The following is a 21,900-nucleotide window of genomic DNA, read 5'->3' as shown; positions in this document are numbered from 1 at the left end:
TGTGGTGAGCAGACACTCGTCATGTCTTCTAAATTACTGCTAGTGTGCTTTTCTGTGCTATAACGTGGAGAAGGTGAAAAACACCTTCTCCCAGCCTCTTCGAAAACTAGAGTTCTGGATGCAAGTTAGATTTTTCCAGATTGAGGCATTCCATGAGATTTGGAAAGAAGAAGTGGGATAGGAGCCTTCCTATTGCTGCTACACTTATTTTTGCTTCAAGCCAGGTTGTGAAAATGGGTTTTTCTACAGCCACGTGGCAGTGTCTGCTCACCAACTTTGTGGGTATGGACAGGGCATTTGAAGGGGTGCTAGTGATGCTTTCCAAAGGTCTGAATGCCAGCTCTACAGATAGGTATTGAGCCCAGCAATTGCCGTGGTGTCCCGTGCAGTGAATGTTATGGTGGTAGATTTTCCCTCTGATGGACCAGTTAGGAATTCTTGTTGGAGGGAGTCCTAGATCCTCGGCCTAAAGCCCATTCTGCGAACTCTTACAACAGTTCTGTGAGCACCCCCAAACTCTGTATTAAACCCCTTTCTACAATACTTAAAATAGCTGGCATGATTCCCATTTCCAGCCCCAAATATTCATACATCAGTGAGTGATGCAGGAGTACGCAGAGGAAAACAAACAGTGAGGACAAGAATTATAAACTTTTCTGGACTAGATGACCAAGCTGCAGCTTGAAGAAAACATAAATGGACTTCTGATAATTCTTTGAAAACTTGGGATAAAATTTATTCATAAATTCATGCTTGTGCTTTATATATGTAATAGTAATTTGGATTTTGTATCAGCCTATAAATGATAAGACCATAGAAGATCCTAAAAGCCACTGCTTTTGGACACTTTATTTTACTAAATTCAATTTAAAGAGGTTCTTAATTTTCCAGGCTCCAATGCATAAAATAATCCCCCAAAGAGCAATTGCTGTTGCTTTAGCCCTGGACCTTTAGAGTAAATTATAAATGATCAAAAATGTGTTCCAGATATTTTATGCATAAGGCTAAGCCAACAAAAACCAGAAAACTATGGACTTTAGGATAAAAATCCTCTTGTGCCCAAGTATTTAGGGATTTTAGTTTAGCTTTGTGGCTTTAAGGCCTCAAATCATGAAAGGTCAAATGAGGAAGCAGTGCCGGGGGATTTTAGGACTGCCTCTGAAATGGAAAGACACCTCAGTCCTGTTAGGAAGCTCCAGTGCACCGCGTTCATCTTCTTTTCTTGGAATGTTACAGAATTTTCTTGCTCCCTGAGATTAACAACTCCGAAGCAACCTGGTCTTTTCCTGGACCTAGTTCTCTTAGTCATAGAAAGCATGTGTCCTTGGCTTCCTCTCCAGGAGGGATAAAATGATAAGCATTCCTTCTTTCCACTTACTTACTCCAAGTGACCAACCATCCTTGGCCTGACCTCTGGAGTACAGGTCTCCTCCTGACATGTAGACACAAAGGTCAGCATATTGGTCATCTGCTTCTGTGATCAGGGTTTCAGGGACAACTCTATCTCTAAACCTCAGACCAGTTACACATCAGCAACCACAGAGCACATCCAGTTAGCTGAGACCAGGACAGGGCTAAAGGACCTTATCTTTACATTTGCTTGGAACTTGACAACTGGTTGAGGTAGGGAAAAGAATTTCCTTCAGGAACCATCAAAGAATCAAAGGATTTTCCTGCTCTACCTTTCTAGAAAACACAACAAGTTTCCATTCTTTGTCACTTGTTGGCCATGCATATTAAGTTCCTCAATCACTAAAACCATTAGGAGATTGTACATGGCAAAGAGGACAGAAAGTAACAGTTGCTATAACCCCATGAAATTGTTAATATGAATCCTCATATTCCAGACTGATCGATCACTCACGGGCTTCCAGCTCTAAGTGAAACAAGAATATGAGAAGCAGATGATTGAGAGGTTGTTCTCTTTCTCCCCAAATTAACTTTGGGATAGCTTTACAGACCGTGACACGATCACACACCAGGAGTTCAGAAGATGCTCCACAGAATGGTAGTTCGCAACCTAAACTAGGTGTCTTTATTGTACTGGCTGGAAGGGTCTTTGAATGCTGCTGTACCAAGGGATCTTCTCCCTGTCGCTCAAATCTCTCATTTTTTTCAACTTCCCCCTCCCTCCTACTTAGATGAAATCAATACATTATAGTAAATAAGTGATCAGACCTTGAACCTTGAACCTTGTCTCTTGTGGTGAAAAGAAATACAGTTCTGGGCTGGCCTCATGCATAGGTAGCTTTTATGGTCGGAGGAGAGAGGCATGAAAAGGCTCAGTTCTCTGGCAAATCACCCCACCTGTGGCTGTACTAGATATTCTCAGATAGTCTGTAACACAAAGCTCCCCCCCCCACCCCCGCCACCCATTACATACCAATGGCCTTTCAGACAATAAATGCTTTGTGTTGTTATCATTTACACCCCAAGATACACCCCAAAATACAATTTTAGGTTTTTATCAAGGCTTAAGAAAGAGCATAGGGCAATAGGTGCTTTCAGAGTGAGAGAATGGGATGCTTGGAGGGTGAGCAGATTGGAGAGGCTGGGGCTTTTTAAAACAAAACAAAACGATTTTTTGTTGAAGATGGCGGAAGAGTAAGACGCGGAGATCACCTTCCTCTCCACAGATACACCAGAAATACATCTACGCGTGGAACAACTCCTACGGAGCACCTACTGAACGCTGGCAGAAGACCTCAGACCTCCCAAAAGGCAAGGAACCCCCCACGTACCTGGTTAGGGCAAAAGAAAAAACTAAACAGAGACAAAAGAATAGGGACGGGTCCTGCACCAGCGGGAGAGAGCTGTGAAGGAGGAAAAGTGTCCACACACTAGGAGCCCCTTCGCGGGTGGAGACTTCGGGAGGCGGAGTGGGGGAGCTTGGGAGCCGCGGAGGAGAGCACAGCAACAGGGGTGCGGAGGGCAAAGCGGAGAGATTCCAGCGCAGAGGATCGGGCCGACCGGCACTTACCAGCCGAGAGGCTTGTCTGCTCGCCCGCCGGGGCGGGCGGGACTGGGAGCTGAGGCTCCGGCTTTTGTCGGAGCGCCGGGTGGTGCGCCGCGGCTGGCCGGGAGAGAGTCTGGGGAGGGGTCTGGACCTGCCGAAGAGGCAAGAGACTTTTACGTCCCTCTTTGTTTCCTGGTGCACGAGGAGGGGGGATTGGGAACGCTGCTTGGGAGAGCTCCGGAGACGGGCGCGAGCCGCGGCTAAGAGTGCGGAGCCCAGAGACGGACATGGGACGCTAAGGCCGCTGCTGCCGCCGCCAGGAGGCCTGTGTGCGAGCGCAGGTCACTAGCCACACGCCCTTCCGGGGAGCCTGTGCAGCCCGCCGCTGCCGGGGTCCCGGGATCCGGGGACGGCTCCCCCGGGAGAGCGCACGGCGCGCCTCAGGCTGCAGCGTCACGCCGGCCTCTGACGCTGCAGGCCCACCCTGCACTCCGTGACCCTCCCTACCCCCCGGCCTGGGTGAGCCAGAGCCTCCGAATCAGCGGCTCCTTTAACCCCGTCCTGTCTGAGCAAAGAACAGACGCCCTCCGGCGACCTACACGCACAGGCGGGGCCAAATCCAAAGCTGAGCCCCTGGGAGCTGTGAGAACAAAGAAGAGAAAGGGAAATCTCTTCCAGCAGCCTCAGAAGCAGCGGATTAAAGCTCCACAATCAACTTGATATACCCTGCATCTGTGGAATACCTGAATAGACAACGAATCATCCCAAATTAAGGAGCCCTGTGGATGAAAGGCTCTTGGTGCTGCAGCCAGGACTCAGTGCTGTGCCTCTGAGGTGGGAGAGCCAACTTCAGGACACTGGTCCACAAGAGGCCTCCCAGCTGCACATAATATCAAACAGCAAAAATCTCCCAGAGATCTCCATCTCAACGCCAGCACCCAGCTTCACTCAACGACCAGCAAGCTACAGTGCTGGACATCCTATGCCAAACAACTAGCAAGACAGGAACACAACCCCACCCATTAGCAGAGAGGCTGCCCAAAATCATAATAAGTCTACAGACACCCCAAAACACACCACCAGACGTGGACCTGCCCACCAGAAAGACAAGATCCAGCCTCATACACCAGAACACAGGCACTAGTACCCTCCACCAGGAAGCCTACACAACCCACTGAACCAACCTTAGCCACTGGGGACAGACTCAAAAAACAACAGGAACTACGAACCTTCAGCCTGCAAAAAAAAAAAAAGGAGACCCCAAACACAGTAAGATAAGCAAAATGAAAAGACAGAAAAACACACAGCAGATGAAGGAGCAAGATAAAAACCCACCAGACCTAACAAATGAAGAGGAAATAGGCAGTCTACCTGAAAAAGAATTCAGAATAATGATAGTAAGGTTGATCCGAAATCTTGGAGATAGAATGGACAATAGAATGGACAAATTGCAAGAATCAGTTAACAAGGACCTAGAAGAACTAAAGATGAAACAAGCAACGATGAACAACACAATAAATGAAATTAAAAGTACTCTAGATGGGATCAATAGCAGAATAACTGAGGCAGAAGAACGGATAAGTGACCTGGAAGATAAAATAGTGGAAATAACTACTGCAGAGCAGAATAAAGAAAAAAGAATGAAAAGAACTGAGGACAGTCTCAGAGACCTCTGGGACAACATTAAACGCACCAACATTCGAATTATAGGGGTTCCAGAAGAAGAAGAGAAAAAGAAAGGGACTGAGAAAATATTTGAAGAGATTATAGTTGAAAACTTCCCTAATATGGGAAAGGAAATAGTTAATCAAGTCCAGGAAGCACAGAGAGTCCCATACAGGATAAATCCAAGGAGAAATACGCCAAGACACATATTAATCAAACTGTCAAAAATTAAATACAAAGAAAACATATTAAAAGCAGCAAGGGAAAAACAACAAATAACACACAAGGGAATCCCCATAAGGTTAACAGCTGATCTTTCAGCAGAAACTCTGCAAGCCAGAAGGGAGTGGCAGGACATATTGAAAGTGTTGAAGGAGAAAAACCTGCAACCAAGATTACTCTACCCAGCAAGGATCTCATTCAGATTTGATGGAGAAATTAAAACCTTTACAGACAAGCAAAAGCTGAGAGAGTTCAGCACCACCAAACCAGCTCTACAACAACTGCTAAAGGAAGTTCTCTAGGCAAGAAACACAAAAGAAGGAAAGGACCTACAATAACAAACCCAAAACAATGAAGAAAATGGGAATAGGAACACACATATCGATAATTACCTTAAATGTAAATGGACTAAATGCTCCCACCAAAAGACACAGATTGGCTGAATGGATACAAAAACAAGACCCATATATTTGCTGTCTACAAGAGACCCACTTCAGACCTAGAGACACATACAGACTGAAAGTAAGGGGATGGAAAAAGGTATTTCATGCAAGTGGAAACCAAAAGAAAGCTGGAGTAGCAATTCTCATATCAGACAAAATAGACTTTAAAACAAAGACTATTAGAAGAGACAAAGAAGGACACTACATAATGATCAAGGGATCAATCCAAGAGGAAGATATAACAATTGTAAATATTTATGCACCCAACATAGGTGCACCTCAATACATAAGGCAAATACTGACAACCATAAAAGGGGAAATCGACAGTAACACATTCATAGTAGGGGACTTTAACACCCCACTTTCACCCATGGACAGATCATCCAAAATGAAAATAAATAAGGAAACACAAGCTTTAAATGATACATTAAACGAGATGGAGTTAATTGATATTTATAGGACATTCCATCCAAAAACAACAGAATACACATTTTTCTCAAGTGCTCATGGAACATTCTCCAGGATAGATCATATCTTGGGTCACAAATCAAGCCTTGGTAAATTTAAGAAAATTGAAATTGTATCAAGTATCTTTTCTGACCACAACGCCATGAGACTAGATATCAATTACAGGAAAAGATCTGTAAAAAATACAAACACATGGAGGCTAAACAATACACTACTTAATAATGAAGATATCACTGAAGAAATCAAAGAGGAAATCAAAAAATACCTAGAAACAAATGACAATGGAGACACAACGACCCAAAACCTGTGGGATGCAGCAAAAGCAGTTCTAAGGGGGAAGTTTATAGCAATACAAGCCCACCTTAAGAAGCAGGAAGCATCTCGAATAAACAACCTAACCTTGCACCTCAAGCAATTAGAGAAAGAAGAACAAAAAAACCCCAAAGCTAGCAGAAGGAAAGAAATCATAAAAATCAGATCAGAAATAAATGAAAAAGAAATGAAGGAAACAATAGCAAAGATCAATAAAACTAAAAGCTGGTTCTTTGAGAAGATAAACAAAATAGATAAACCACTAGCCAGACTCATCAAGAAAAAAAGGGAGAAGACCCAAATCAATAGAATTAGAAATGAAAAAGGAGAGGTAACAACTGACACTGCAGAAATAAAAGAGATCATGAGAGATTACTACAAGCAACTCTATGCCAATAAAATGGACAATCTGGAAGAAATGGACAAATTCTTAGAAAGGCACAACCTGCCAAGACTGAATCAGGAAGAAATAGAAAATATGAACAGACCAATCACAAGCACTGAAATTGAAACTGTGATTAAAAACCTTCCAACAAAGAAAAGCCCAGGACCAGATGGCTTCACAGGCGAATTCTATCAAACATTTAGAGAAGAGCTAACACCTATCCTTCTCAAACTCTTCCAAAATATAGCAGAGGGAGGAACACTCCCAAACTCCTTCTACGAGGCCACCATCACCTTGATACCAAAACCAGACAAGGATGTCACAAAGAAAGAAAACTACAGGCCAATATCACTGATGAACATAGATGCAAAAATCCTCAACCAAATACTAGCAAACAGAATCCAACAGCACATTAAAAAGATCATACACCATGATCAAGTGGGGTTTATTCCAGGAATGCAAGGATTCTTCAATATACGCAAATCTATCAATGTGATAAACCATATTAACAAACTGAAGGAGAAAAACCATATGATCATCTCAATAGATGCAGAGAAAGCTTTTGACAAAATTCAACACCCATTTATGATAAAAACCCTGCAGAAAGTAGGCATAGAGGGAACTTTCCTCAACATAATAAAGGCCATATATGACAAGCCCACAGCAAACATCATCCTCAATGGTGAAAAACTGAAAGCATTTCCACTAAGATCAGGAACAAGACAAGGTTGCCCACTCTCACCACTCTTATTCAACATAGTTTTGGAAGTTTTAGCCACAGCAATCAGAGAAGAAAAGGAAATAAAAGGAATCCAAATCGGAAAAGAAGAAGTAAAGCTGTCACTGTTTGCAGATGACATGATCCTATACATAGAGAACCCTAAAGATGCTACCAGAAAACTACTAGAACTAATCAATGAATTTGGTAAAGTGGCAGGATACAAAATTAATGCACAGAAATCTCTGGCATTCCTATATACTAATGATGAAAAATCTGAAAGTGAAATCAAGAAAACACTCCCATTTACCATTGCAACAAAAAGAATAAAATATCTAGGAATAAACCTACCTAAGGAGACAAAAGACCTGTATGCAGAAAATTATAAGACACTGATGAAAGAAATTAAAGATGATACAAATAGATGGAGAGATATACCATGTTCTTGGATTGGAAGAATCAACATTGTGAAAATGACTCTACTACCCAAAGCAATCTATAGATTCAATGCAATCCCTATCAAACTACCACTGGCATTTTTCACAGAACTAGAACAAAAAATTTCACAATTTGTATGGAAACACAAAAGACCCCGAATAGCCAAAGCAATCTTGAGAACGAAAGAAGGAACTGGAGGAATCAGGCTCCCAGACTTCAGACTATACTACAAAGCTACAGTTATCAAGACGGTATGGTACTGGCACAAAAACAGAAAGATCAATGGAACAGGATAGAAAGCCCAGAGATAAACCCACGCACATATGGTCACCTTATCTTTGACAAAGGAGGCAGAAATGTACAGTGGAGAAAGGACAGCCTATTCAATAAGTGGTGCTGGGAAAACTGGACAGCTACCTGTAAAAGTATGAAATTAGATCACTCCTTAACACCGTACACAAAAATAAGCTCAAAATGGATTAAAGACCTAAATGTAAGGCCAGAAACTATCAAACTCTTAGAGGAAAACATAGGCAGAACACTCTATGACATAAATCACAGCAAGGTCCTTTTTGACCCACCTCCTAGAGAAATGGAAATAAAAACAAGAGTAAACAAATGGGACCTAATGAAACTTAAAAGCTTTTGCGCAGCAAAGGAAACCATAAAGAAGACCAAAAGACAACCCTCAGAATGGGAGAAAATATTTGCAAATGAAGCAACTGACAAAGGATTGATCTCCAAAATTTATAAGCAGCTCATGCAGCTTAATAACAAAAAAACAAACAACCCAATCCAAAAATGGGCAGAAGACCTAAATAGACATTTCTCCAAAGAAGATATACAGAGTGCCAACAAACACATGAAAGAATGCTCAACATCACTAATCATGAGAGAAATGCAAATCAAAACTACAATGAGATATCATCTCACACCAGTCAGAATGGCCATCATCAAAAAATCTAGAAACAATAAATGCTGGAGAGGGTGTGGAGAAAAGGGAACCCTCTTACACTGTTGGTGGGAATGTAAATTGATACAGCCACTGTGGAGAACAGTATGGAGGTTCCTTAAAAAGCTACAAATAGAACTACCATATGACCCAGCAATCCCACTACTGGGCATATACCCTGAGAAAACCATAATTCAAAAAGAGTCATGTACCAAAATGTTCATTGCAGCTCTATTTACAATAGCCCGGAGATGGAAACAACCTAAGTGTCCATCATCGGATGAATGGATAAAGAAGATGTGGCACATATATACAATGGAATATTACTCAGCCATAAAAAGAGACGAAATTGAGCTATTTGTAATGAGGTGGATAGACCTAGAGTCTGTCATACAGAGTGAAGTAAGTCAGAAAGAGAGAGACAAATACCGTATGCTAACACATATATATGGAATTAAAAAAAAAAAATGTCATGAAAAACCTAGGGGTGAAACAGGAATAAAGACACAGACTTACTAGAGAATGGACTTGAGGCTATGGGGAGGGGGAAGGGTAAACGGTGACAAAGCGATAAAGAGGCATGGACATATATACACTACCAAACGTAAGGTAGATAGCTAGTGGGAAGCAGCCGCATAGCACAGGGAGATCAGCTCGGTGCTTTGTGACCGCCTGGAGGGGTGGGATGGGGAGGGTGGGAGGGAGGGAGACGCAGGCGGGGGGAGATATGGGAATATATGTATATATATGACTGATTCATTTTGTTGTGAAGCTGAAACTAACATACCATTGTAAAGCAATTATACTCCAATAAAGATGTTAAAAAAAAAAAACAAACAAAAAAACAAAACAAAAACTTTCTAAGTTTGTGGAGCTTAGATTGGCTCACTCAGCATTGTTTTATTTTGTATTCTGATGACCTATAAAAGGAATCTTCCATTATTGAATGATAACCCACAGTTTAATCTCCCTCCTTGCTGGAGATCAATCTCCAGTGAATGAAATTTCTCTTATTTCCTTATGACGAGGAGAGTAAGTGTCTCAGTGGGAGGAGTAGGTGGAAATAAAAGCATCTCCGCTGCTACCCAGGATAAGCGTTTAAGAAGGAAGGAAAGAAAAAGAACAAAAGGCATCTTTAAGATGAATATATACAGTGAGGCTATGTAGCTACATAAAGGAGAATAAAAGGATTTTGAACGGTATTGTCTTTTCTAAACTTAAAAAATGTATGGTAGCAAACTTATTTTTTTAAGAGTTATTTTAAAGAGTTTGCCTACAATATTTGCTCTCATAAACTTATTGCAAATGAAAAATAGTGTTTGTTGCTTAGTGATTTACAAGTCTTTCCCCATTACTTCAAAGATGAATATATTGGAAGACATTTAGATTTCTAAAGCTAACTAGATTTCCCCGAGAGAAGGTTTATAATATTGGAAATATTAAAGGTAATGCTGATTTTTGTGTGGGGTGTGGGAATTCTTTGAGGTGAAATGTAAGTACCAGGAAATCCCAGAGATCACCACCGGAGGGGAGAAACATTTCACGTTTGTTAAATTAAGAAATGGCATTTGAAAAAAAAAAAAAAAAAAAAAAGAAATGGCATTTGACATTGAGTTTTTCCTCCTTAACTCACAAGCTGCTGAGTTAACTCAAATCTGTACTAATTAGGGGTTATGTTTGGCTCAAAATTACAGGCTCTTTAAAAAAAAAAAAGGCACAAATGCCCATATATTATACGCCATTCCTAATTATAAAATAAAAATGACAGTACCGAATTGGCTCAATTTCTCATTTCAGATATCACATATGGTGTTAAGTTCAATAATGACAAAAAATATTGAAGGTACTGGAAATATAAAACTTTCATTTGTCAAATATGCTTCATACATGTCATCTTTGAGTTTCTTATCATAGGTTTTAATGATACGAAATGAAGCCAATTTCATATTTATCCTGTGTGACCAGAATGTGACCCTTCCTGAACTTTGACGACTTCTGGGATTTTGTGACATTGTAACATTGGCAGAAACATTTTATTCTTTTAATACAGCTTCTTTCTAGAGGGGTGATTAAACTCGATGAGTGTGCCCCTGCTAGAACTATGGACTCGGAAACAGTCGTTTGGTCTTTGAAGAAAATATGAAAGGTACTTAGCCTCAGAAGAAAGGTTTGATCACCTACATACAACACCAGGTCTCCTGACCCTACTTAACTGCTGTCAGCTATTGTTTACCATCATGTTGGATGATGGATTATGAAGACATGAGGACATGGGCAATTTATGCTCCTCAGAATATTCTGATCTATTCTATGTTATATGGGCTAAAATATAGATGGGAAGACTTTTACTAACTGATAGTTATTCACTTATGTGTCTATACCTCATCCCTCTCCGGAAAATCCTGAGTTGAACGCAAAGAAAGGGAGAATACAAGAAGATAGTGGAAAAATTCGTCACTTCAGTTATCATTTACCTCTACCCCAAACCTTCTTTAGTTGAGGCTAATCTTCAGAAACTAGAAATGCTGAACTTCTCTTCATGACATGGCTCTGTAGCTCTCTCCTGTCAATCTTGTTAAGGATGTGAGTCCTAGATTCCAAGAGTAAGGAGAGGTACTTGAAAACATCTGGTCCAGTCTCCTCATTTTACACAACATGAAGCAACCGAGGCTTGAGTGTTCAAATAACTAGTTCAAAGTGGCTCAGACACCTACTAACAAAGACAAAATCAGATTCCACACAACCCCTGTTCCATATCCCCTGCTTTTCTATATACCCTGTGTCACTTCTTGAGTTCTCCGAACTTCCCATGTATTCAGTTTGTTTCTTCTAGGATTGGTCTGCCTGAATGGATACTAACATCAGTCGTGAATCCTAGTAGATTCAACTCAAGATTTATGGGGAATCTAGGTATAATCTCAGGGTTGTCAGGGACCTCACTCACTTCAGTCGGTTTGGAGCTTTTGTTTGTTTTGTTTTGTTTGCCTGTATCTCTGTTGCTTATTAGACATCTGTCCTCTGCTTAAATTACAACAATGTCAGAGAATGCTTGAATTTCCGCGATAGGCCACTTCATTACTGAGAAACACTACTCATGTGAAGAATTCTGTATTATTTTGAGCAAAATATGCCAACCAATAAATTCCACCAGTTGGCCAAGGTTTGTTGCCCAATAAGGGGAAAATGGCACACTTCCCTACAATCGAAGAGCAGACCTTCTCCCTGAGTCTCAGTACTTGAATCTCTGAAATTTAATAAGGCATTTCCATCCCAGGAGGCATTCTAAGAGAAATCTCAAACCCTAGACATCTCTTCTCTTCCTGTGAGATTGACAGTTGCCATGGGAATGGGGCGAGGGGTTGCTGTCCTCAGCCCCTCCATGATTTCATCCTAGCACAGTTCCTGCGGGGACCTAAGTGCCTGTGAAGATTTTTATAGAGGTCCATCAGCTGGGCCGAGGAGAGGAAGTGCTGGGTCCCTCTGCACCAGAGGAGGGAACATGATTTATTCAGTGCTTACTGAGTGGCTCTAATGTCCCTGACTTGCCTCCCGCACTGAAAAACACAAAAATTCTGATTTTATTTTAACTCCAGACTCGTTTTCAGTTGTACTTCTTGGGTGGATTTCAGTAGTTTCTAATTAAAACAAGAGAGCACTGCAGTAAACCCTCAGCTGATCAGGGACCCATAGGTCCACTGGATGCATCTAAAGTGCGGGTCAGATTCCAAATGTTAAGCCCTTAATTTTTCTGTGGCCGTGAACGTGAGAAGGCAGCTCAGACTGGCTTCAACAGGATCTTCAGTGTGACTCACCCAGGGCTGGGAATTTCAGCTGAGAATACAGTTTGACTATTTTATAAATTAATAGGAAACCCGACTCTGTCCTTGGAGGGAGATACCATCCAGAAGACCACACAGCCATTTTGTACATGAAGGGGAGCCTGGGAGCCTGAAAGGGGCCACCTAATGTGAAATCCAAGGCTGGACTTTGTATTGATCTTGGAGTGGGGCAGCGAAGAGCATTCTTTGATGGTGAAAGCCCCATCTCTAGAGACTCTGAGGCACTCTAGGGAAGCCTCGGATCCATCCGTCATCATTATTTTGTCAGGAAGTAAAATACTTGCACCTATGTTAAGTTCCTAAATAGGTTTAATGATATCTTTGCCAGTTTATAGACAGGACACCAGCATGCATCATCAGAGTCAGTATCTTGCCTAGGTACTCCTGATTATAGATGTGGTCAAGAAGTAGACCATTTCTTAGACACTTCCCAAATATATCCTTACATCAGAAAGCCTCATTCTGTTCTCCGAGTGGCAGTTCTTGGAAGTTCTAGTAATTCCCTGGAAATTTCAGAATATCCAGTAACAAGCCATGTTTCTTGAATAATAAGGAGATTTGTCATGCAGGGCCGGAATTTTCTGAGCCAGTTCCTCAGTATTAGACTGTCGCAGGGGGTCTGTGATGTGCATGTCATATTATGGGTAAAGTTGTTAAAATTTATTTAAAAGTATGTAAGGTACACAGAAAGATATAAAAGTAACACAGTGAACTCTCACAATCCATTATGCAGCATAAGAAATAAAAAATGATCCATAAATTTGAAGCCTGTCTATACTACCCCCAATATTATCTCCCCACGCCCCTCAAAGAAGTCTCTATCCTAAACCACATGTTCTTATTCTCAAGCATTTCTTTGTAAAATTAATGCACAGTATCAACTCGAATGTTTATAAACTTTATATAAAGCATATTCTGCATATCTTTTTCTGTAACTTGCTTTTTCCATTCAACATTATGTTTGAAAGATTCATCCACCTTGATAAATATAGTTCCAGTCCATTCATTTACATTTCTGCTTAGAATTTTATTTGTTTTTGCATTCTCCTGTTGATAGGTACATGGTTTTCATTTTGGTTAAAGAATGTATACTTTTAAATTTGTAAGAAGTTGTCAAATTGTTCTTGAAAGTGGTTACACTAATACATACTCAGATGGCAATGTATTAGAGTTTCTATTTTTCACATCCTTGCTAATATCTGCTATTGTCAACCCATTAACATGTTGGCCAATCTAATGGTCTCTCATTATGGTTTTAATACACATTTCTCTGATTTCTAGTGAGATTGAGCAACTTATTGGTAAGGTTTGTATCTTTTATACTAAATTTGCTTTCCCAATTTCCTTCTCCATTTCTTACACTAAATATTGCCCTCTCTCTATGTATGTCTCTCTGTCTCTGTCTCTCTCTCTTGCTCTTTCTGTCTCACACTCACACCCTGCCGTACTTTCCACTGCTATGTATGCTCTGGAAGGCAGAAACATAGATGTATTCTCAATTCTTAATGTCAAGTCTGACCTCAATAAGGTGCTTAATAACTATTGTCTGAAGAAATGAATTTGCATTTCTTTCAACTCCAAATTCACCACAGGTCCTGACACCAGAAATCATCAACAAACTGGTCTCTGCCCACAGTGACTTTCTGTTGCGTATTGATCCTGTACCCCATTGCTAGTTTCACTTTCCTGAAGTACCACTTGCATTCTGTCACTTCCATGTTTAAAAATCGTCCATGCTTCCCTGTTGCTGAGCAGAACAGGTTCAAAGTTCTCATGGAGATAGTTACGGGCTTTCATCAATGAAGCCCCTTTGTTGATTCCATCTTATTGCTCGCTCTGGCTTCAACGTGAGTCCTCTGTTCCAGGGGGTTCTCTTGCTCTTCATGAGACAGCTTAGTGACTGTGGAGTCTGTCCTTAGAACCTCCAGAATTGTATGCGTGAGGAAAATGCTGCCCAGATTTTACCAGCCTGTAAGAATATTGAAGGGTGAAGTCTTAATCTCTCATACCTGGGACACGGTAGATATCGTTGGCTTTTGGATGAATGGATCGTGTTTCTTGGTTTCCTGACATAAATTTAACACGCAGCATAAATCAGCAAGAACTCAGCTCTAGTACAAAACTGATAAAGTGAGTGTCAAAACCTACTAAGGGATTAAAAAAAATCTCAGTGTTCATGATGGAAACTTGCTCTAAGTAGGTGCCAGACACTGTGCTGTATAACAGATACAAAGAAAAATTTCATCAGTTCTCTGTCCTGAAGGGGCTTAGAGTAAAAAAGGGAAAACAAATATTAAATATTATAATATCTATATCTACCTCTGCATTTACACAAAATTATGTATGGTTGTATATATGTATTGTACATTATTATAAATGATGCAGATACTTTAATATCTGTATCTACCTTTACCTTTTTTTTTTTTTTTTTTGCCTATGTACTCACAGGCTGTTTATTTATCCGAGAAAGGATGAGAGAGAGAGGATGAAGAGAAAAACCAGATGCCTCAAGGTGGTAGAGCTGATGGGAGAAATGAACAGAAAGGCTCCTCCTCTTGTGTTCTGCAAGCACTGCTGTGGAAAAACCTACCATGTCTAGGCTACGTAGACACCAACCAATGACCAGAAAAAGTGACCTTCAAAATAGCAACTGGAAGTCATTCTTCCCTTTATAAGGGTCAGCTGTTTCTTTCATAAGATGATAGACGCACTGAGAAATTAGACTCAGGAAGGACTAACTGCTGGTAGCTGAGAACATTCCTTCTCTTCCTTCTTTTATGGAATGCCCCCAGAATGACGTGAAGCAATAAAGGTCATCGCAATTAGAAGGTTCGTAAAGGTCAAAAGCCAGTGTGGGATGTAGACTTTACCCTAGTTTTTCGTTTTCCTTTATTTTCTATTGACACATACCCAATATGTCTTTCTTACCCTTGAAAGCAGGTGCTCTGTGCTGAGAGGGAAAGAAGAGTGAAGTCAGCATAGCGCTGAGGTCCTACTTCTGTTCTGCCCACTAACACACAAGAGAGATGAAGAGGTGCTCCCCACTCCCCAAAGGATGGTCAGCTCTAACACTCCGTGTCTCAAGGATTCTGAAATCAGAGGTATCTTTTGTACACAGTATATTTATTGATAGATCCAATGACTTTAAGAGTTTCTGTATGTATATTTCAAGTTTTGAAAGCACAGGTTATTCTCTAAATTTAGGTAGGTGCTAAAAACACGAAAGGAAATCATTTTCACTAAACGCCTTGAACACTTGGTAGAATTTCAAAGTTTCTAACAATTTCAAAGGGAAGCAATTGGGTTTTCCCGGAGCCTGTGCTTTCAAACAGAGAACCTTTCAGCAGAAGGCTATCTGCAAGGTGAAGTCCAAGGGGAAAAGAAACATGCCCCCCACCAGCGTAAAAATGTCTGTCCAGTTAGTTACATTCTGTTCAAAATTCTGAACCCTACTAAAGAGACTGGTTCTACATCAAAATGCTGAGTGTCCTTGATAAATACTATATGGAAGGGCAAATGTTAATTGTCAGTCGTTGAAAATATTACTCGGTTATCTTGCAAGGCCTGAGACTCTGAAGGAATGAAATAGAGAAGTCATTTGTATTTATAATGAGTGCAAAGAAAAAGACCAGTTGTTTTCTGGAAAACACAAGCAGAGAAAAGGCATATGGTATGTGTGGAAATCAAAAGTGGCTTCAACACGCAAAGGTTTACTTTCCTAAATAAGAGAGTGCTGGTGAGAGGCCTCAAGAAATCATCTGAAATTAAAGCACCTTCTGTGCCTGTCCTGCCACTACAGGCTTCAGCTATCGAGTCTGTACCCCAGACCTCCCAAAGGAAGAGAGGAGGAAGGGTAAAAAGACCCAGCTCGAAGCTGAGCTGACTCTCTTTAAAGAGACTTCTCAGCTGGTCCACACGATAATTCTGCTTTCATCTCCCTGGCCGGAACTCAGTAGCATAGTCACCTCTAAATGCAGAGGAGGCTGTGAAATGTAGTGTTTGAACTGGGCATATTATGTTCTGGAATAAAATTAGGGTTCTGTTATTAAAGAAGAGGGAATACCTGACACTGGGTAGACTAACAGTCTGCTTTAGCAACCAGAAGGAGAAATAAGCAAATGGAACATTAGGAAGGAAGAAGTAGTGCATGAAATTGGACAATAGCTTTTCAGACATCACGAGTTTATGTGTATAAATACTATCGCTGGTGGGTCATTGAGGCTTCTAGACTTATCTGTAGTACTATGTTGACTAGCAAAATGATAATGAAAAGTCACTTTTGCCTCTCTTGGTCTCAATTTATTTACCTAAAAAAATGAGGGAATTTATTGTATCAACGGTTTTCAGTTTTCTTAGGGGCAAAATTCTTTCTTCTATCATAATTTTTTAGATTCCCAGATAACACTGATAAAAAGGAAAACTTATGCAGTTGAAATGGGAGTAAGTGAGCTGGCAGCTGTATACCACAGTCTTTCCTTTGTTCTACAATATGGCCTTGGAGATATGCTAGGGCTCTAAGTAAAAAAAATAATAAATATGTGAAATCCACTGATCTTGACTTTTTCAGACTTGAACATTTTAGGGTTTCATGACTTAGACCACAAAAGGGGTTCTGTACACCTTTTGTCTGTAAGTTTTTGTCTTTCTCTTCTTAGTTAGAATTTAGGGAGAAAATGTTGACTTTATTTCTTATTCAGGGAGAAAATAAGAGTCTTGTTTTTTATTCTTATTTGGGAAGAAAATAAAATACATACAGTTCTGATTTTTTATTTCTATTTGGGCGAAAAATTTGAGGAGCCCTTGGAATATCTGACCCCTTTTTGCATAAAATGAAACGTAAAATCTAGTCCTGTTCATAGAATAGATGTACACGTTGTGCATACCTTGATATTTACTAGAATTAGGTAACTAAATTTAGATGTGATGTTATTAGGATTCCTCCTCCCCCCATAATATGTTTCCTTCCATGAAGTGTTGCTTCTAAGGACCACAAAAGCATATTCTAGATAATCTATTTCTGATCACACCTGATTTTCTATATATTTCTTAGTTAATGCTTGGATTCTATCCAAAGGTGAATATTCATGGGAGAACTTTGTTCCATGTAGTCAGTTTAGTAGAGTCATGGAGAGGGGGAAGGTGTTTTCCTATAAGAATTGTAGCCAAAGTGTTGGAGTTTAAATTTCATGTGTGGCTTTTCCTTTCTGAGGATTAGCTGCTGTGCAAGTCTGAAAAAAATGCTAAGAAGAAGTAAAATCGTAGATAGAGATAGTGTAAAACCGAGGGTGGCTTTTGAGTCACACTTAATAGGAATCTAGAACTCTTTGCACTTTCCAAGTTTTCCCTGTTCTACTGGGACTCTTAAACTGAAATAATAATCTCTTTTCCCCTTTAAATAATTCTTGTCCTACTTTTAAGACTACTAGGGGAATAAAATAAAGCACATGCAAAACTTAACATCAGCATTACTAAAACATATGTAACAGCATGTAGAAACTCTGCAGACCTTGTAAAAATCCACTTAAGACCACAGAGAAAACCACCTAAGTACAGACCAAAATGTATTTGAATGGAGAGCATAGGTTTGGTGGGCAGGAAACTCAGGATTTACTTTTGGCTTTATCGTTGCCCACATCTGTGCCTTGTGTGTAATCATTCTTATCCGTTTGAATTTTTAGTCTCACCCTTCATATAGATGAGTGCTATTTTTCTCTTGTCTTTCAGAGACACTGGGAATAGTATGGTCATTTTTCTAGAGTCTTAGGCCAAATGAGAGAAGATGACTCAATAACTCAAGAGGTATTACTGCTGTGACAAACACTCATGAAATACAAGACAGTATGATTCTCAGAGTCATGGCACTGGCATTAACTCTATAGTCATTTACAAAACATACAAGTTCATGATGATCTACTCTTTAGTTCTATGGCCAGATTTCCTTAGTAGATCTAGATCATTTAATCTTCCCTTTACCCTTGACTTGCTGGCTTTATTGCCTTCATAGTTAATCAGAGATTTAAAAAGATCAACTTCTACATGCAATGGATCTTATTTTTTCCATCCCAAAAATCTAATGGATTCCTCTTGTGAAAGCTCAAAATGGTAGGAAATGAGGTGCTACAAATCAATGGACTTAAAAATTTCTCTCTTCAATGTTGAGGTCACTGGGGCCCTCTTTTCAATTCTAATGTTCCAAGCAGCCAAACAGTCTCTAGTCCTTGACCTTGAAATTTGGGCTTGGGTCCACAATCTTCAGAACTGGGAGTCAGCCCAAGTATAGCTTTTATCTGGCTACAGCCCAAAAGTTTGGTAAAACTCCTGGAAACAAAATATCTATAAACAAACAAAATGAACTAATATACTACTTTCATGCCATTTGAATTGAAATCAGAGCAATTACTTTAAAAAAGTCACATAAAAATATCTAAAGAATTTTCTAATTTACTAAAAGATGTTCTTTAGCAACGCCATGGTTTTTAGGAACATGATGGGTTAGGTTTTAGGGAAGGTTTTGTATGACCTCCCGTTAAACTTGGTTCTGTAACCACCCTTGACAACTACACTGTGTATGGTTGTGGTCAGGAACAACATCGCGGGCAGGCACTCTCTGCAGTCTCACAGGGCCCCATATATAACCCTCTTATATCCCTTCTTATTTGTGTTACTACTTTGCGTTAGCCAACGACTTTGAAAATGATGACGTAGAAGGAACGGTAGAGTTCCTTCACCTTCTCTTACTCTTAGTAAACCAAATGTAGAGAGTGTGTGAATCAAGAAGTGAAATTTAGGGACTTCGCTGGCGGTCCAGTGGTTAGGACTCTGCGCTTTCACTGCCAAGGTCCCGGGTTCAGCCTCTGGTCGGGGAACAAAGATCCTGAAAGCTGCATGGTGTGGCTACAAAATAATAATAATAATAAAAGAAGTGAAATTTTGAGTTAATTCTTTGAAGCATTTTCACTGTTCTGGTAACAACAAAGTACATATGTGTGTACAAGCTGCAAAATACAAATTGTGTAAATTTGGTGATTTCCCGTACGAGTTAATGCTCTTATGATTGCATTCAGAACTGGTATTTGTGCAATGTAAAGATGAATGGTAACATCCATGTTCGTAGCTTAAAGTATTAATTATGTTTTACTTAGAACACGAAAAGCAGATTAAAAGCTCTATGACACACCAAGAGAGGGAACACAGAAGAAAGAGAAAACAATGTAGTGCCTTTAACAGCAAATTTTTCCTGCTTTTTGAACAAGAGGACTCACATTTTTCATTTTGCACTGGACCCTGCAAATTATGCAGTTAGTTCTGGTTGTGATATGAACAGCAAAAAGGAATAGAAGTAAACGGTAATGATTAAGTATATAATGCCATCCCCGAGTGTCCCCCTCCCCCAGAAAAGGAAAAGAGTGGAGGAAGGGTATAAACCCACTGTGAGTGGAGAGGATGAACCCCCAAAGAGCTGCTAGGTTCCATGGCCTACCTTGGCTCAACTGGCTCCAAAGCAGAGAGCAGGGCGCCTTCATGAGTCTCACAGTCCTGCTCTGGGTAACTGTCCCCATTTGCCATCTTTGCATCCGTAGTCTTGAGGTTAATGTAACAGCAGAGATGAGGCAAAAAGGTGTCTGATAACCAGATGCTTTAGCCGTCATCTGCCTCTAAGACAGGGTCCTCTCAGCCCAGGAGAACTGGGTGAATAGTGATAGTAAGGCTTTGCACTAAAAGAAATTGTCAGTATTTACCTTTTCCAAAAGAAAAGAAATCTTTGTTGCCATTGTAGAAGCCTTATGAAGTTAGGTTCATAAGTTATATTCTATCTAGTGATCTTTTATCGTCACCCTGAAATCACTCATCATTTTAAACCTTCTAATCCTCCCACTTTGGGATGGTTTCTTGCCAGGGGCTTTTCCTCAGAAACTGCTTCATTCTTATTTTTGAAGCTCTAGATGTTTACTTTCTTCATCTGTGTCAGCTCAGGACTCCTTTTCCTGGCCTGTTCTCATCTAGTTTTCCCTCCTGTCTTTCTCCCTGGCAATTGCGACTGATCAAAATCTGGAAACTGTGCAGTGACATCAGAGGCAAACCAAGCTATCACTCGTGTCCTCCTTCTACTCAGCTTTTGCCCTTCTTCCTCTTCTTAGTGCCTCTGCTGATTTGTTACAAATCTCTCAAGGAAGGGTTGACATCTTGAGTTCGTTAAAAAAAAACTAAGCAAAACTCTCTGATATATAATTGAAATTTTACAAATGTCAACCAGAACCATAAAAACTAGTCAGTGAAATTACCAACAAAATGCTTTTGTTATCTTCCACCTGTGGGGCATCGTCGGTGCTTTAAAATGAGAACCTGCTTTGCTGTTGAGCATTAGAGACTTACTCCTGATTTGGCCATTTCCCAGAGTTTGGGGGATAAGCCAAAAATGATTTTTGTCTGTCCCTAAACAGGAGGCACTGTTTAGTAAAGTTTCACTTGTGAATCTCTCACGTTATCCAGCAAGTGAGGACAGAGACCGCAGCTGCCTCGGTCACTTTTGTGTCTTTAGCTCCCAGCGCTGTGCCTGGCTTAGGGGTGATGCTCATCAATGGGTACTGAATCAGTTAGGCCAGACGATGATGTCACAGCCACGTGATTCATATACTTCCTGCTTATTTGTGTTGCTGTATTTCCAAGTGATGCTGTAGAGTTGAGGAGAACGCTAACTCACCTTTAACTTACACCTTTTCACGTAGATGGAATCGTAACACTGTATTGCATATTACCAAAGCTTCTGCTTCCCAACCTTGATGGTGGAAATCTTTATGTGTGCTTTAGAAACTTATCTTTTGAAATCAGACTAGGCGAGTTGGATCTGTAAGTACCACAGGTACACAAAACCCTCAGAAAATGTGTCTACCAAGCCTTAAAATTGAGATCCCAGAATATTTTCTAAAACCTTCAGTAAATTAATCTTGGACACAATTATTTAAAATCTCTCCCTGTAGGGAGGAAAAAGGGAAGTTCACTCCATATTTTCATTAAATTTGATCATTTAGAAAAGACTTTAGTTGCTAAGCGCACCAGTTCAGATCATGGTGCTTGCAAGTCAGTTTGTAAAATCTCAAGGAGTCAGTTTATCCAATCCTGCTGGTTAGCATGGTGGCAGGAATGACACTTCCTTAGGGTAATTTTGTCCTCTTGCCTTGATGACCATGAACAGTGCTTTCCAAGACTTAAAAAAACAGAAACATGAAATGGAAGGTATAAAGTTAAATATTTACAGGAGACCAAAGCAGGTCATTCAGAAGTAAGGAAAATGTGTTTTCCCCTGTCTTCTCTAGTCTGACATATTCCATGCAGGTCGGCTACCCTCCCAGTGCATCCCCTTCCATGGCGTTGCCTCATCTGTCTGTTCCACCTCCAGGAAATATTCTCTCTTCCCTTTCTAACCAAGTCTACCCATAATCCAAGGTCCAGCTAGCAATCTCCCCTCCTCTTGCCTCCTCTCTGATGTTTCTCTTCACTCATT

The 21,900-nt window shown here is 40.4% G+C and overlaps 1 pseudogene across 1 annotated transcript in view; it reads right to left on the bottom strand.

Moving 5' to 3' along the window:
- The window catches only part of LOC309977584 (calpain small subunit 1-like), a 99,535-nt pseudogene extending 79,571 nt beyond the window's left edge, over positions 1 to 19,964 (bottom strand). The window contains exon 1 of the transcript in view: positions 19,879 to 19,964. The product of the transcript in view is annotated as a calpain small subunit 1-like (transcript). The remainder of the gene's footprint in view (positions 1 to 19,878) is intronic.
- Positions 19,965 to 21,900: the final 1,936 nt, after the last annotated feature.

The sequence above is a fragment of the Leucopleurus acutus genome (genome assembly GCF_964270905.1).
Source record: "Leucopleurus acutus genome assembly, chromosome: 21".
NCBI lineage: Eukaryota > Metazoa > Chordata > Mammalia > Artiodactyla > Delphinidae > Leucopleurus > Leucopleurus acutus.
The sequence above is the reverse complement of the archived record's forward strand: the minus strand, read 5'-3'. Positions and strand labels throughout refer to the sequence as shown.